We start from the raw sequence: 16142 nt of genomic DNA, 5'->3' as shown, positions 1-16142 counted from the left end.
ATTTAGGATGTAGAAATCTGCACCATTCGTGGGAGTTATGTGAGAGTGTGTCCGAACATAGACGATGGTTAGAAAGAGGGGGTGCTACTGTAATCCATCATTCCTCGGTATCTGGACTTTTAAAAATGGATAGAGGACCAGAGACAGCGCAGGGGTTAAGGCTCTCATCCTGAACACAGCTGACCCCAGTTGGATCCCTTGGAGACCACCAGGTGTGGCCCCCAAACAAAGCAAATAAATGAAATGAAGCAATGCATCAAGAATTCCAGTAGGGGCTGGAGTGATAGCACAGTGGGGAGGGTGTTTGCCTTGCACACGGCTGACCCGAGTTCGATTCCCAGCATCCCATATGGTCCCCTGAGCACCGCCAGGAGTAATTCCTGAGTGCATGGGCCAGGAGTAACCCCTGTGTATCACTGGGTGTGACCCCCCCAAAAATAAAATTCCAGTAAATGAAGACCGTAGTGGTAGTGATAGGACAGCGGGTAGGGTGTTTGCCTTGCCAACCCGGGTTTGATCCCCGGCATCCCATATGGTCTCCCAAGCACTGTCAGGAGTAATTTCTTTTTTTTTTTTTTTTTTTTTTTTTTTGGCTTTTTGGGTCACACCCGGCGATGCACAGGGGTTACTCCTGGCTCTGCACTCAGGAACCACCCCTGGCAGCGCTCAGGGGACCATATGGGATGCTGGGATTTGAACCCGGGTCGGCCGCGTGCAAGGCAAACGCCCTACCCGCTGTGCTATCTCTCCAGCCCCTGTCAGGAGTAATTTCTGAGTGCAGAGGCAGACATACCCCCTGAGGATCTCCGGGTGAGGCCCCCAAACAAACAAACAAACAAAAACCAAAAAGAATTCCAGTCAACAAAGTTGCACATGCACTGTTCCCCTCCATGCCAAGCTGATGGGAAATGGTGGTCTTCACCTCAGTCATGTCATTCAGTCTTACAACAGCCCAACCCAGTCCGACTGTCTGTTTCTTAGAGGGGGTCAGTGCGGCTGCAGGATTTGCTGAGAGTGGAGGCTGCCTAGCAGTGCAGAGGAATCAGGGTTGCCCGAGTGTGGGGACTCCTCCCTCAGACCTGGAAATGGAGCACCCGAGTGCTCGCCCTGTCCACTTCCCTCGGTGGGTGCTGTGGTCATAGGACCAGTGGTCACATGTGATGGCTGTGGTGCTTACCAAAGGCCATTGTGGTGCTCATGCTCATGCTTACTCCTGGCTGTGTGCTGGAGGTCACTACTCTCTGTTGAGGTGGTGGGGTGCGGGGGACCAAGCTCACCACCACACGTGGGCATCCCTAGGCAGGGGAATTCCTGGCCTCACACTTGCAAGGAAGCCCTTTTAGCAACAGGCATCCCATGATTCTAATTGTTTCTGGCGGCAGGTGATGCTCCGTGCTGACGACATAGATCTCTTACACTTTGGCATGAGTTGGCCACTTGCTTTTCTCTACTTCTTTTCTGAAACCAGGCTTGATGGGTTTATGCTGGAGAGTGGAGGGTGATGGGCGGGGCTCCTCTAACCAGGCCTGAGGCAGGGGACAGAGGGGTGGGGGAGAGAGGGAAAGAGAGAGAGAGACAGAGAGAGAGAGAGAGAGAGAGAGAGAGAGAGAGAGAGAGAGAGAGAGAGAGAGAGAGAGAGGAGGGGGAGATAGGAGAGAGAGAAAAGGGAGAAAGGAGAGAGAGGAAGAGAGGAGAGAGAAGAGAGAGAGAAAGAAAGAAAGGAAGAAAATAAAAGAAAAGATAAGATAAGAAAAGAAAAGAAGAAAGAAGGCATGATGTGTTGGAGGGTTGTGGGGTCTGAAGGTGCAGGTTTTAGTGCTCTAGTCAATTTACCGGTCTGTATTTCAGATCCCCGGTCTGCAAACAAACCAGGTGAATTATCATTCCCACCTCATAGGACTGGTACAGAAATTAAACAGAATAACATCTGGAAAGCACTTAGAACAGTGGCTGGCATCGTAGGAATTAAATAAGTGATCACTTTGTAACTGATTAAAATTCCGTTCCATGACTCATGAGATGGCTGGTTTAAACTAAGATGGAAAAGTACTGCATTTTTACACGTAAGTACGGTTTAAAGGAGCCAGTCCGGAGTGGAGCCTTCACAATCAAGTGGGGCCCAGACTTTATTATTTATTTATTTTTGATCTTGCATCTCCTTGCCAGAGCTTGTTGCCTCCTGGTCCAGAATGACACCTTGTCCATATTCCAGCTCACGGGAAGGTGGAAGAAAAAGATGCATTTTGAAAGGACATTTCCAGGAAGATGCACCACATTATTATTAGCCAGTCACCTCTCATGGGCCAGGAATTAGTCACATGGCCATACCTAACTCCAGGAAGCTAAGTAATCACCTGTGTGTGAACTGCATTGAAAAATAGGAAGAGGGGGGCTGGAGAGATAGCCTTGCACGCGGCCGACCCAGGTTCGAATCCCAGCATCCCATATGGTCCCCTGAGCACCGCCAGGGGTAATTCCTGAGTGCATGAGCCAGGAATGACCCCTGTGCATCGCCGGGTGTGACCCAAAAAGCAAAAAAAAAAAAAAAAAGAAAAAGAAAAACAGGAAGAGGGAAGCTCTCTGGTGCTTACGGGGAAGGGAGATGCAGTCAGGTTACCCCTTCCCCTATCCTCACGCAGAAGCAAGACTTTGTTGGCTTCTCTAGCCTCTCTGATTCAAACTCTTTGTTGGTCAAAAGGGGTTACTCCCCCACCCCCTACTCACGCCACCTCCCACCATCCTCTCCTTCCTCAATCGGTTCCAGCTGCCAGAGCCTTGGCCTCAGATGGGCGCAGAAGTGAGTGCTCACGGTTCCCGTGGTCAGTGCCCCAAACCATCTGGTGGGCTTAGCAGGCTTGAAATCTGGCCCTGGATAAAAGAGAAAGGGAAGCGATAACCGCACTTTAACTGTTTTGTATTTGAAAAAGGAAAAAAAAAAACCAACCAGGCACGTAAAATATGTTGGGTAAGAAAATACCAGCACATGTTTAATTAAAAGATAAAGCAGAAGTTCTTTTATCCTGAACCTAGAGATAATCATCATTAACATTTCAATGTGTCTTTCAATCTTTTACTTATTCAGATTTCCCACTCAATGACACATTCCCTTCATTCTCTTCTACAAACAGCCCCCAAAAGTCTGCCATGAATCTGTAGTTCATCAATAGATGTCCAGCACTTGCTTTCAGTGGGCCGTTGTCTGTCCCTTTACCTGCTGGGACGCAGGTGAGTGAGACTAAAATTTGGGTTTGACCCTATTGACTGTTCCAAAAATCTGCTCTTTGTCTTCATTTTTGAAAAGCTGAAGAGATTTCTGTGTCATTTCTGTGGGCCCTGAGCTTTTATTTGATCCATTATTGTGTTATATAATCCTTGCATCCCAGAAGGAAAATAACCTTCCTTAGCACATGCACAGCCATTCATACTATTAATAATTACTTTCAAGTATAAATACACTTTTAGATGTAGCTTGTGATGAATATCTTCCAGAGTGCTCCACTTACTGAAATTCTATCAAAGATTAAACATATACTTATTGTTGCGAGAATAAAATGCTGTATCACTCATAACATATACCCTATTCATTTTCATCTGGGGAGTGCACAATTGGCAGTGCTCAGGGCTTGCTCTTGGGCCCTGTGCTGAGGCATCACTTGGCAGTACTGGGGGGATGAACCTGGGTTGGCTGCTCGCAAGGCAAGTGCCCTGCCCGCTGTTCTATCTCTCCAACCCTCTATATATTGCTCCTTTCAAGTGTTGTAATTGAATTTTCAGTGTTGAAATATAGAAGTAAACATTGATAGCCAATAGAACCGTCAAGAAAGCATGTCAGCCAGAAACATCTTTTTTTTTTTTTTCTTTTTGGGTCACAGCCAGCAATGCTCAGGGGTGACTCCTGGCTCTGCACTCAGGGATCATTCCTGGCGGTGCTTGGGGGACCATATGGGATGCTGGGAATTGAACCCGGGTTAGCCGTGTGCAAGGCAAACGCTCTACCCGCTGTGCTATCGCTCTAGCCCCGCCAGAAACTTCTAATGGATGTTTCGAGGCAACAAGAAGAAAACATTGAAATAATAAAGGGAAACGGAATGATAGAGGTTTGATCATTTTATAGATATAATCATTGTAGAATGGCTTAGGATATTAGTATTCCTAACACTAAAGCAAATAATCCTTAAAATTTGTATTCCAGGGGCCAGAGAGTTAGGACAGTGGGCGGGGAGCTTGCCTTGCACGTGGCTGATCTGGGTTCAGTCTTGGGCACCCACCATGGTCCCCCAAGACTCATAAGGCGTGATCCCTGAGAGCAGAGCCAGGAGTAAGCCCTGAGCACTGAGGAGTGCGGCCATAGCAACAACAACAAAATTGTATTCAGGGCTGCCTTCTAAGCCTATGGTTATGAGTTCAAAGCCCTGATGTCCCCACATGCACTGAGAAGAATCCTAGCAGCTTTGTTTTCTGTGCCCCCTGGTGCCACCGTGACCAGGTACATGTAAGCACCACAAAAAAAGAGTATAACCCCTAGCGAGCACCACAAGTAAAAAGATGTGTGATGGGGCTGGAGCGATAGCACAGCGGGGAGGGCTGAACTGGGTTCAATCGCTGGCATCCCTGAGCCCTGCCAGGAGTGATCCCTGAGTACAAAGCCAGGAGTAGCCCCTGAGCATCACCTGGTGTAGCCTGCCCCACACCCCCGCCCACCCCTAACACCCCAAAAAATATGTGTGAGCACCATGGCCAAGAAGGGAGAACTCCCTGAGCACATGTGTGAGCACCACAGCAGCCCCTGGAGAGCACTGTTACCATCACCTGTGAGCCTCAACGGAGAGCCTGAGCTCTGAGGCGCAAGTGTAGTGTGGGCATCACCAGGAGAGGAGGGCAAGCACCCGTGAGCATCCTGGCCAAGAGTGCCACAGCTGAGGGTCTGTCCATGGTGAGCGCCGCAGGCAGGCCTGTGTGCGGATTCTGGTCCCAGTGACCACGGCATCCTAACCACCCCAGGGAATAAAACATTTGCCTTTAACTTACAGTTACTCTGTCCCATTTAGGTCAGGAGCCTTTAAAGTGCCTTGTGAGACCAAACCTGATGGCCTCTCAGTATCTGTATTGTAAACCATAATGCTTAAAAGGAGAGAGAGAACAAGAAGGAAATTGCCTGCCATAGAGGTAGAGGTAGGGGGAGGGTTGGAATGGAGGCGGGGGGTGGGGGCGGGCGGGGGATACTGGGGACATTGGTGGTGGAAAATGTGCACTGGAGGAGGATGGGTGTTCAATCATTGCATGACTGAAAATCATGAGAGCTTTGTAACTGTAGCTCACGGTGGTTCAATAAAATGAATGAATGAATGAATAAATAAATAAATAAATAAATGAAGTGCCTTGTGAGTGGGACCAGGGAGATGGCGTGAAGGCCTGGCACACAGGCATGTCTGGTGCCCTGCAATCCATGTCTGGCACTGCGTGGTCCCCTTAGCCTGCCAGGTGTGGCCCCGGTTACCTCCAGAACTGCCGGCCCGTGCACTGACCCACGTGATCCGGAAGTGATCTCAGGTCCCGCTGGAGAGACCCAAACACAAGCAGACAAATGAAACCTGGGAATGTGACTCAGAGGAAGCACGCCTGCCTCTTCAGCCTCTACAGCCCAGGGCTCAGGCTCCATCCCTGGCCCTTTTGCACTGCACTGCTGCTATTTGTGATCCCTAGGGTCACAATAAAAGTGTGTGTCTCTGGGGTACCAAAGCACAGAAACTTAAGACTACGGCCCCCAGTGAGTGTGGCAACCAAATGGTATGAACCCCACAGTCTCGGGTGCGGGCTGTCTCGCAACATGAGCAGCAAGAGGGAGGGGAAGGTCATATAAGACGAACAAACAAAAATGCTATTTGCAATTCTTTGAGCCTTGTAGAGATAAACTGAAAGTGAGGGGCAGGAGAGCACAGTGGGTAAGGCATTTGCTTGTATGCACCCTGGATTCAATCCCAGGCACCACAAGGGGCCCCCCCGAGCCCCACCAGGAGTGATTCCTGAGCACTGAGCCAGGAGTCAGCCCTGAGCACAGCCAGGTGGGGCCCCCAAACCAAACCAAATTGAGTATCAACTTAACCAGCCTCCCAATTTCATAAGGAAGCAGACCTTTAGAATCCCCTGGAGTCATGTCCGTGATAAAGCCCACTTGACTCGACCTGGGAGAGAAGAGCATGAGGAAAGGAAGAACATCTTAGAAAACGTGAGGGTTGCTCTCCTCTACCATCATCAGTCAAAACCAAGCGTTAGTCCGACAACATAAATACTGGGCCCCTTAGCCAGCTCGTGCCTTGCTAACCGAGGGAGGGGTCGGGCACCAGTCTGCTCCATTGCTCAGGCAGCCCCTGTTACCACCATCACGAAGCCACATCACAGGCTCAGTGACTCAGCTCTGCACAGTCCCCTTCGGGAGAGTCTCCGGCCCGTGAAGGTGCCCACTGGCATCCGACGAGCCTGCAGCGGAATCCGGATCAGCCGGTACTCGGCCCTGGGCGGGCGGCCCAGTTGCGCATTGCGTGCCTGTGTGGCTGGTGTCCGGTCTCTCGCCGTTATTAGCAGCACCGTGACGACTGTCCTAATCCGTCTACCAGGGCCTGTGATGGCTTCCTTGGCCGAGTTCCTAAACGCGGAGTGGCCAGGCAAAAGGATCCTGCCTGCCAACTGCTCCCCCCACCAAGTGGAGTGGGGGAGAGAGGGGCTTGCTTCGGGCTCCCCCAAGAAGGTCGGGCCTGTTCTCAACCTCCTGGGGGACCAGCTGGGTGCTGAGAGGGGCACCCAGTGGTGGGGAGCCCCGGTTGGCTCTAAAGTGTACTTTAGTTTTCTTTGTTCCCGGCTGTACCACTGGTTCTTCCTGAGCATCATTCATTGCCTTTGCATCCGGGCAGTGATGCTGCTGTCCTGTCTTTCCTCCCTTGGCTCTGCTCCTGGGCACACCCAATTGTGGTGTTTGCTGTCTGTCTGTCTCTCTGTCTCTGTCTGCCTGCCTGTCTCTCTGTCTGTCTGTCTGTCTCTGTCTATCTCTCTCTAAGTCTTCCCTTTTGTCATTATGAGTTGTGGTGCAGCTACTGGAAGTTTATCATGCATATCCCTGTGCCTCCTTTCAGCACTTCTTGTCCAGAGTGACCATTTCCAACTCTCACTGTCATAGTGGTCCCTTCTCTATCCTCTGTTCCCCTTTGCTTCACTTGCGATGATCCTCCAGTCGTGGGGCAGTCCTCCTGGCCCTTGTCTCTCTTGTGAATTGGGTAATAGTCTCCTACTGTGTTTTTTATATTCCACAGATGAGGGCAGTCATTCTACATCTGTCCCTGTCCTTCTGATTCATTTCGCTCAGCATGATACTCTCCATGCTCATCCATTTATAAGCAAGTTTCACGACTCCATTTTCCCTAACAGCTGTGTAGTATTCCATTGCGTAGATGTACCATAGTTTCTTTATTCATTCGTTTGTTCCTGGGCCCTCGGGTTGTTTCCAGATTCTGGCTATGGGGAACAGACCACACACCCTTCTAAGCCCGAGCCTTCTTGGAAACAAGGACATTGAGAAAACTGGAGCTTCATAGTGTCAGGAACCCTGGTTTTTGTTCTTACCTCCCCATTCTCTCATGCCACAGAGGATGCTTCCAGGGTTGCCCTATACAGTTGCTCAGGTCCTGCACTTCACAATTTCAGTAACAGCTCTTTTTTAGCCCCCACTCGCACTAGGGTCAGGAGGCAATTGTGATAACTTTCCAGTAGGTGGCAGTAAAACACCTTGAGTTTGGGACTGGTTTGCGTTCTCTGCAGGAAGGATCAGCCCTCCGAGCTGCGGAGACCTTGCTCCACACTCTTTCCCAGTCTTGCCCCCCTCCGCACCCTCTCTCACTCGGGGTCTTATGAATCCACCCCCTCCCACCCAAAGTTTTGGAAGATAACCAGTGAGCTTAGAGGAACTACTAGAACCAGAAATTGTCACCTGCGTCCTTTCCGTCCTGGGGGCCAGCCCCAGCGGTGCTTGAGGGCCACACGGCGGTGCCGAGCATCTTACGTGATCGTCTGCAAGCCCAGTCTGCACTCTCGCCCTCCGAGGCACCTGCTGCCTTTCTGCAAACGGTGACGCTTGTCGCCCGGCAGCGCCTGTGCTTCTGGCGGGTGGTTGGGTGGTGGTGAGCCGGCTGGGCTGGCACCGGCTTGCGGAGAGCTGGCCCAGAGCGCGGCGACAGAGCCTGCCTGGGCTGGCAGGACCCGCTCGCCCTCCTGACTGCTCACGGGAAAGGCGGTTCCCCCACCCAGATGACGGGGTGGGGGTGCGCCTGTGCCACGGAGACCCCCTCCTCTCTGCAAGCTGGCTGCGGGGAAGGCGAGGGCAGGGTGCGGGGGCGCAGGCCCTGGGCGGCTGCTCAGCGGGAGGTGGCGGTTGTCTTGGAGAGGCTGCCAGAGACGTTTCTAGGCTGTTGCTAAATGCATTTCCCTGACCTGCTGCCGCTTCTATTGTCGAGGAGACAGCTTGGGGAGGGAGGCCCCTCACGCCCACCTGGTTCTCTCCTCCCGCCCTCTCAAACCCGCCTAGGGCACCCTTGGGTGTGGGGGAAGGGTCAGATGTGAACACCGATTACCCAGCCCCCCTCAGGCCAACACCCCCGCCGTCCCATCGCACAGACCCAATCACTGGCAGTTGGCACGACCCAGCTCAGCGCTGGCAGCTCTGTGAGGGGACCATCTGGGCTCAGAGCCCTGTGCCACCTCCCTGAGTCCCGCGTGGGTAGGATGGGTCTGGATCCAAACTGCCCTCGGGCTAAGCTTGTCACCAGTGGGGGAAAGGGGAGACGGCAGTTAGGACAGAGAAGGGGCCACGATGACAATGAGAGTTGGAGATGATCACTCTGTACAATGATTGAGTACTGGAAGTAGGGAAAGGGATATACGTGATAACCTTTCAGGACCTGTACGAGAAACCGTATGACCAAAAGGAAAAAGAGAGGTGGGTGGAGGAGAGTGTATACACACACACACACACACACACATACACATACACACACATACCCAGAAGAAAGGCGTATAGTGTACATACACACACATGTGCGCACACACACACACACATGCACCCTGAGGAAGGCGTCTAGTGTATATACACACACACACACATGCACACCCTGAGAAAGGCATCTAGCATACACACACACACACACACACACACACCCTGAAGAAAGGCGTCTAGTGTACATACACACACATGCATGTACATACACACACACACACGCACCCTGAGGAAAGGCGTCTAGTATACACACACACACATACACACGCTCATGCACGCATGCACGCACGCGCGGCCTGAGGAAAGGCGTCTTCCAGTGGAGAAAGACATTGCTTCCCACTCGATGTGAAGGTCTCCCAGGAAGGGCAGGGCGGCCTCCATAGCTCCGTCCTTCTCAGCATCCCCCTCTCTGTTCCTACCCTGTCTCCTCCAGCCCTGACACCAGCCTGCAGTGACCCTGGGGCCTGGTTGGCCCAGGATTCCAGACAGGGGCCACTCTGCTGGCCCCAGCCCTTCCCCTCCTTACCTGGCCCCTGCCCCGGTCCCCATGAGTCCCCTGACCTGGCCACATTTGCAGGTGGACTCTTGGGCTCTGAGATGTGTTGGGTGCACAGACCTTGTGAACACTGACCCTGCGCAGTGGTGCGGGCCTCTGACCCCAGCTCCATCCCCTGGCACACGTGGCTTCCGGGGAGAGCCCACAGGGGCACCGCGTTCAGGCAGGAAAGATCTGCTTTGTCGCCAGCCTTCCCCCAAGCAGTCCAGGGAACTCTCCCGGTCCCAGGCATGACTCCTGGCAGAATCCTAATTTTCTGATCACTTGGCGTTCTTCAAAACCCAGGGGAGGGGCCAGCCACAGGAAGCGCAGGGGACTGAGTGCAGGTTTTGCACACCACTGAGCACTGCCGGGACCAGGAGTGGTGCCTGAGTACTAGCAGGCATGGGCCTGACACCACCCCCTAAGTACAGGAAAACCTAAGCTGGCATAATCCAATTTGAAAGAAAGACAGTGGGTAAGGAGATAGTACAGGGGTTAAGGCTGGCATGCAGCCCACCTGGTGTGACTCCAGCACCACATCCGGTCCCCCAAGCACCTCTAGGAGTATTTCTTGAGCACTGTGTCAGGAGTAAGCCCAAGCACCTTTGGGTGTGGCCCAAAACAAAAAAATTAAGAAACTTTCAGAGGGCCGGGGAGAGAGCATAGCAAACTAAAGAGCTTTCCTTGCACGCAGCTGAGCCAGGTTTGATCCTCGGTGCCACATAGGGTCCCCCGGGGACTTTCAGGGGTGATTCCTAAGCACAGATCCTGGAATAAGCTTGAGTACCACTAGATGTGGCCACAGTACCCCCCAAAATGTAATTTTTAGAAAGGTTAGCGCAGACCCTGGGGAAGCTGATGGCCAGAGTGCCCACCTAGCAAGCATGAAGGACAGGAGCACTTAGTCCTTGGTGCGAGCTCATGTCTCTCAGGGGCCCGGCGGCTCCACTGTAAGAACCCCCGCCTTGGTGGCATTGCAGCAGAGTGGACACTCTTGGCGCCCCACAACACGTGTGTCCAGGCGCCACAACTCAAGTGGCCCCAGTGAGCATCAGGGCCCACTGGGTGAGCAGCGCACCCCTGCGTATCCGCGACCCCGGGCCCAAGAGGGATGGGAAGGGGGAAAGTCAGGTCACAGGTCATAGAGGGTGAGTTCACCCCCACCCCTGTGCCAGCCAATTCAGTTTCCTCGTAGAGGCACATGACTCTCAGGGCTCCCAGGGGCTGAGACTGGGATGAAGTGGATGGGCAAGAGGTCAAGGACAGCCACAGACTCATGGCCAGTGGCCTTTGAGGGGACAGGATGGGGGGTGGGAGGCAGCGGGGTTGAGTCTTTTTGGTTTGTTTGCTTTTTGTTTTTATTTATTTTTATTCTTTGAAATTGAATCACCGTGAGATGTAGTTACAAAGCTTTCGTGATTGAGTTTCCATCATAAAATGATCGAACACCCATCCCTCTACCAGTGTGCATTTTCCACCACCAATGTCCCCAGTATCCCTCCCCCCAGCCCTCCCTCCCCTCCCCCTGTCTACCCCTCTACGGTAGACAGTTTCCCTCTTACTCTCTCTACTGTCACTGTCACTGTCATCCCGTTGCTCATCAATTTGCTCGAGCAGGCACCAGTAACGTCTCCATTGTGAGACTTGTTGTTACTGTTTTTGGCATATCGAATACACCATGGGTAGCTTGCCAGGCTCTGCTGTGCGGGCGAGATACTCTCGGCAGCTTGCCAGGCTCTCCGAGAGGGATAGAGGAATTGAAGCCGGGTAGGCCGCATGCAAGGCAAATGCCCTACTGCTGTGCTATCGCTCCAGCCCAACTCTCTACGTACAGGCATTATGGTTTGCAATACAGATATGGAGAGGCCATCGTGCTTGGTCCTTTATCTACTTTCAGCAGATTCTGGAGAGACGCCACCTCCAGGAGACTTGCCGTGCACGTTGTTAACCCGGGCACTATGGCAGAGCCTCCCCCAACCTCATCTTTCCTGGACCTGCAGGAACCCCCTTCCCCTGCCCCTGGCCAAATGGGGACACGCCAGTCCCCTGTTCACCCAGCTCCCAAGACAGGTGTGGCATTCAGCAGGCAGGGGCAGAGAGTGGAGGAAGAGCCACCCCCACAGGGTCTGCTGCTCTGCTGGCCTGGATTTGACTTCGGTTTTGAACAAGGGGGTCACTCATTTTCATTTCCCACTGTCCTCTCATTACACACCTAGTCTCCCCTAGATCATCCTCGCCTGCTTGGGCTAGAGGGGGGAGCTCGTTCTTGCCCTCTCTCTCCCAGAACCCCCGTTCAGAGTGAGGGGCGCCTGATTCCCCTGTATCTGCCCTTGCAGTCTTCAGTCATCGACTCCCAGGGCAGGAGGATCTGAACTCGTCACTGCCCTGGGAATCCACACACCCTCCCCTACCTAACGTCCCCCCTCGATGCAGTAGACGGAGAGCAAAGGGCTTCGGATTTTTGTTTGCTTGTGCCCCAGTTGCTGGAGCTCAGGCCTAACTCCTGGCTCTGCGCCCAGGGATCCCTCCTGGCGGGGCTCAGGGGACCCCCTGGGGTGCGGGGGTCCAATCCAGGTCAGCCGTGTGCAAGGCTGCTCGCTGCCCCACTGTGCTCTCCTGGCCTGAGGGGCTTTACGTCTTTCCATAGAGATCGTGATGCACATCCCGTTTTCTCACCTGCGTCTCCCACTTAGCAGGTGCCGTAAATAGCTCTCCGGGGTGGGAAGATTCACCTACAACCGAGAGTTTACCGCCATGCGAGCCACCCCCAAGCGCCTTCCATCCGCCTGATTCATTCTTGCTCACCACGGTGGATCAGACCATCCCGCCCCTCCCTGGGGCAGATAGAACGGAGACTGGAAATCAGGTCTCCAAGCAGGAAGCTGCTGCTGGCCCTGTGACCCGGGCCATATTCCTGAACCTCGCGTCCCCTGTGTGCAGCCGGTCACAGACGAGAGCCACAGTGTCCCCTTGCTCCTTTAAGTTTGGAAGATTAAATGAGAACCATAACCGGGTCTGCCTGGCAGGGTGGTCATGAGGCTGGAGTGCCTTCATGAAGGTGTGGCAAAGCTTTGCTAACCCCCAGGGACGTGCTCGGGAGGGGTGAGGCAGAGAGGAAGCGCTTGGCAGGAGCTGCTCTGTCACCCCAAGACCCTGCAGGAGAGGGAGGAAAAAGGGCTGGGGACAGAGGTCCTGATGAGAGCTGGTGAGCAGAGCCCAGGGCAGCCAGCGCTGCTCGACCAAGTGGCAAACAAAGGCTGGGGAAGTCTCTGGCTATGGTAGGAGCAAGGCCTGGCTGGCCAGACCCCCCCACCCCCCAGGCCAATAATATGCTGGAAAGAAAAGTGGAAGCTGCTAGGGAGCAGGCAGTTAGCCCAGGGGCAGCAGCGCCAACAAGTGGGCCTGGGCGGCCAAGAGCCCCCAGCCCGACTCACCCAGCCCCCTGGGCGCTGGGGAACAGCAGGATTAGGGAGTCAAACGTCTAGACTCCAAAGGTTTTCCGTGGCCTATTTTTTTTGTTTTTGGTTTTTTTGGGTCACACCCGGCGACGCACAGGGGTTACTCCTGGCTCATGCACTCAGGAATTACTCCTGGCAGTGCTCGGGGGACCATATGGGATGCTGGGAATCAAACCCGGGTCAGCCGAGTGCAAGGCAAACGCCCTACCCGCTGTGCTATTGCTCCAGCCCCCCGTGGCCTATTTTCTTATTTCAGTTATTTCATTATACTTTGGGAGAGTCTAAGCCGTGTTTTTGTGTTTTGGAAATTGCATAACACTTAGGAATAAAATGATATAAGGAACAACGTGACAAACACCTGTGGTCTTGGGGCCAGAGTGATAGTACAGCAGGTACTGTGTGCTTACCTGGCACACAGTCAACCCGGGTTCAATCCCTGGTATCCCATATAGTCCCCTGAGCCCTCCAGGAGTGATTCCTGAGTGTGGAGACTGGGTTACTGCTGAGTACTGGCAGTGTGGCCCTAAAACCAAAATAAACAAACAGAAAACCACCCCCTAATCCCCCAAAACTCTGTGCTTTTTGCTACCAGATTCAGAAAGGAAGCATTGGGTTAGAGAGATAAGGCATTTATTTACCTTGCATGTGGCTGACATGCCTGACACTGTTCCCTGAGTTCTGCCAGGAGTTACCCTGAGCACAGAGCTGGAAGTAAGCCCTGAGCACCACTGGGTATGGACCCTCAAATAAAACAGGAGAAAAAAAGTACTTAGGACTTGTGACTATGGAAAGACATATGGTCAAGGGTAATAGGCTGATTTTGTAAAGAAAAACTAGATTCATAATTTATGAAAAATTTGAATATTTTAGGAAATTAAGTTTTACACATTTTATTTATTTATTTATTTATTGCTTTTTAGGTCACACCCGGTGATGCACAAGGGTCACTCCTGGCTCTGCACTCAGGAATTACCTCTGGCGGTGCTCAGGGGACCATATGGAATGCTGGGAATCGAACCTGGGTCGGCTGTGTGCAAGGCAAACGCCCTACCTGCTGTGCTATCACTCCAGCCCCCACATTCTATTTATTATGAAGCAGTGAAATATGGATTATGTGAATCCACAAACACCACATATACAACATAATAACATAATTCCCTTCCCCCTTTATTTAAACACTGTGGTTTACGAAGTTGTTTATGATGCATTTGTTACAGGCATTAAACATTCCAACATCAATCCCACCACCACTGTCACCTTCCCTCCACCATTGTCTTCATTCTCCCAAACCACCCCTCAAGCCTGATCCTGTAGCATTGTAGCACTGTAGCACTGTCGTCCTGTTGTTCATGGATTTGCTCGAGCGGGCACCAGTAATGTCTCCATTGTGAGACTTGTTACTGTTTTTGGCATATCAAATATGCCACGGGTAGCTTACCAGGCTCTGCCGTGTGGGCTGGATACTCTCGGTAGCTTGCCTGGCTCTCTGAGAGGGACGGAGGAATCGAACCCAGGTTGGCTGCGTGCAAGGCAAATGCCCTACTCGCTGTGCTATTGCTCCAGTTTGCCCCTGTAGCAGTGATCAAAATACACCTCAGTAAAAGAAAATTTCTAAAAATTGTATCTCAGCATGGGGACATTAAGTCCTTGTCCAGGGGTTTACTGAGCTGTTGTTACTAGTTAAGCCTTTTGTATTAATGTTTTTGTTAGCCGAGATTGGTTGGCTGTTACATTCCCATCCAATCTGGTGTGCTCCTACTAGGATGCTAGTATTGTAGAGTTTGGAGATGATGCTCCAGAAAATCCAGAATATTTAACGGGACAGTCTGGCTGGAGGCATGGCGACAGCTGTTGGGATGTGAGTGCAGCTGCCGGGGCTTTGGTAGGGCGGGGATTTGTCCCACCTCTCTCCCAAGATTTCCTGGGAGGTCTCATTTGGGACCACATATCTGAGAAATGTTTGCAGCTACTTGATCTCTTTTGAGATTTAATTATGAGTCTCTGGAGCATGGTCAGTAGATGAATTCACATGGCAGCGGAGGGGTGTGGGTGTGGCTCATGACATAATTTTTGACCAATATTCAGTAGTTTTACTAAAAGAAGCCAAAGAGAGAAGGAAGTGCTTACAGAAGACCTGGGGAGATGGCAGGGTGTAGAAATGATGAAGCAATCAAAATAACTTCTAAGAAAATGTTAAAAGTTGGGGTTGGAGCAATAATACAGCGAACAGGGCACTTGTCTTGCATGTAAGCAACACAGATTTGATTCCCAGCATGCCATATGATTCCCTGATCCTTGTCAAAAGTAACCCCTGGTGAGCACAGGGCCAGGAGTAAGCCTGAGAACTACTAGTTGTGTGTCCCTTCCCCCAGTTCCCCACAAACAAAAAGAAAACATTGCCTCCCTACTGTGGCCCGGTAAGCTTCTCATCATGGTCCCTACCTTTTCCTAAGAGGTCACCACTCCTCTGAACCCCCAAGCGGGACAGCTCTGGTACACACTTGAATTCCTCAAATGTGCAAGATGAATCAGACAGAAGCATCGGCTACTTTACAGAGCCCTGAGTTCCAGGTCAAGGCCCTCAGGTCCCTGAGCAGGATGAAGGTGATCTAAAGAGGTCTCAGGAGCTGGGCAGATAATTTAAAGATCTAGAGAGGCCGGATCAATACCCAAGGACAGTAGAAACAAGGGTCAGGAGGATTGGTGCTCAATTGGAAGCTGACTTCAAATGCTGGAGGAGAAGACAGTTAGAATAGAGAAGGGACCACCATGACAAAGAGAGTTAGAAATGGTTTTTCTGGATAACAACTGTGTGCTGAAAACAGGTAAAGGAACAGACATGATAACCTCTCAGTACCTGTATTGCAAACCATAATGCCCCAAAGTGGGAAAAGAGAGACAGAGACAGAAGCAGAGACAGAGATGGAGAGGGAAAGAGAGACAGAGAGAGAGACAGAGAGGGAGAGACAGAGAGACACAGAGACAGAGAGACACAGAGACAGAGAGACACAGAGACAGAGACAGAGACAGAGAGAAGAAGATGGAAAGTGCCTGCCTTAGAGACCACAGAGACTGGTTGGGGGCAGGGTGGCAGCAGGGATACTAC

Source organism: Sorex araneus, chromosome 3, assembly GCF_027595985.1.
Source record: "Sorex araneus isolate mSorAra2 chromosome 3, mSorAra2.pri, whole genome shotgun sequence".
Classification (NCBI taxonomy): domain Eukaryota; kingdom Metazoa; phylum Chordata; class Mammalia; order Eulipotyphla; family Soricidae; genus Sorex; species Sorex araneus.
This window is presented reverse-complemented; position numbering follows the sequence as displayed.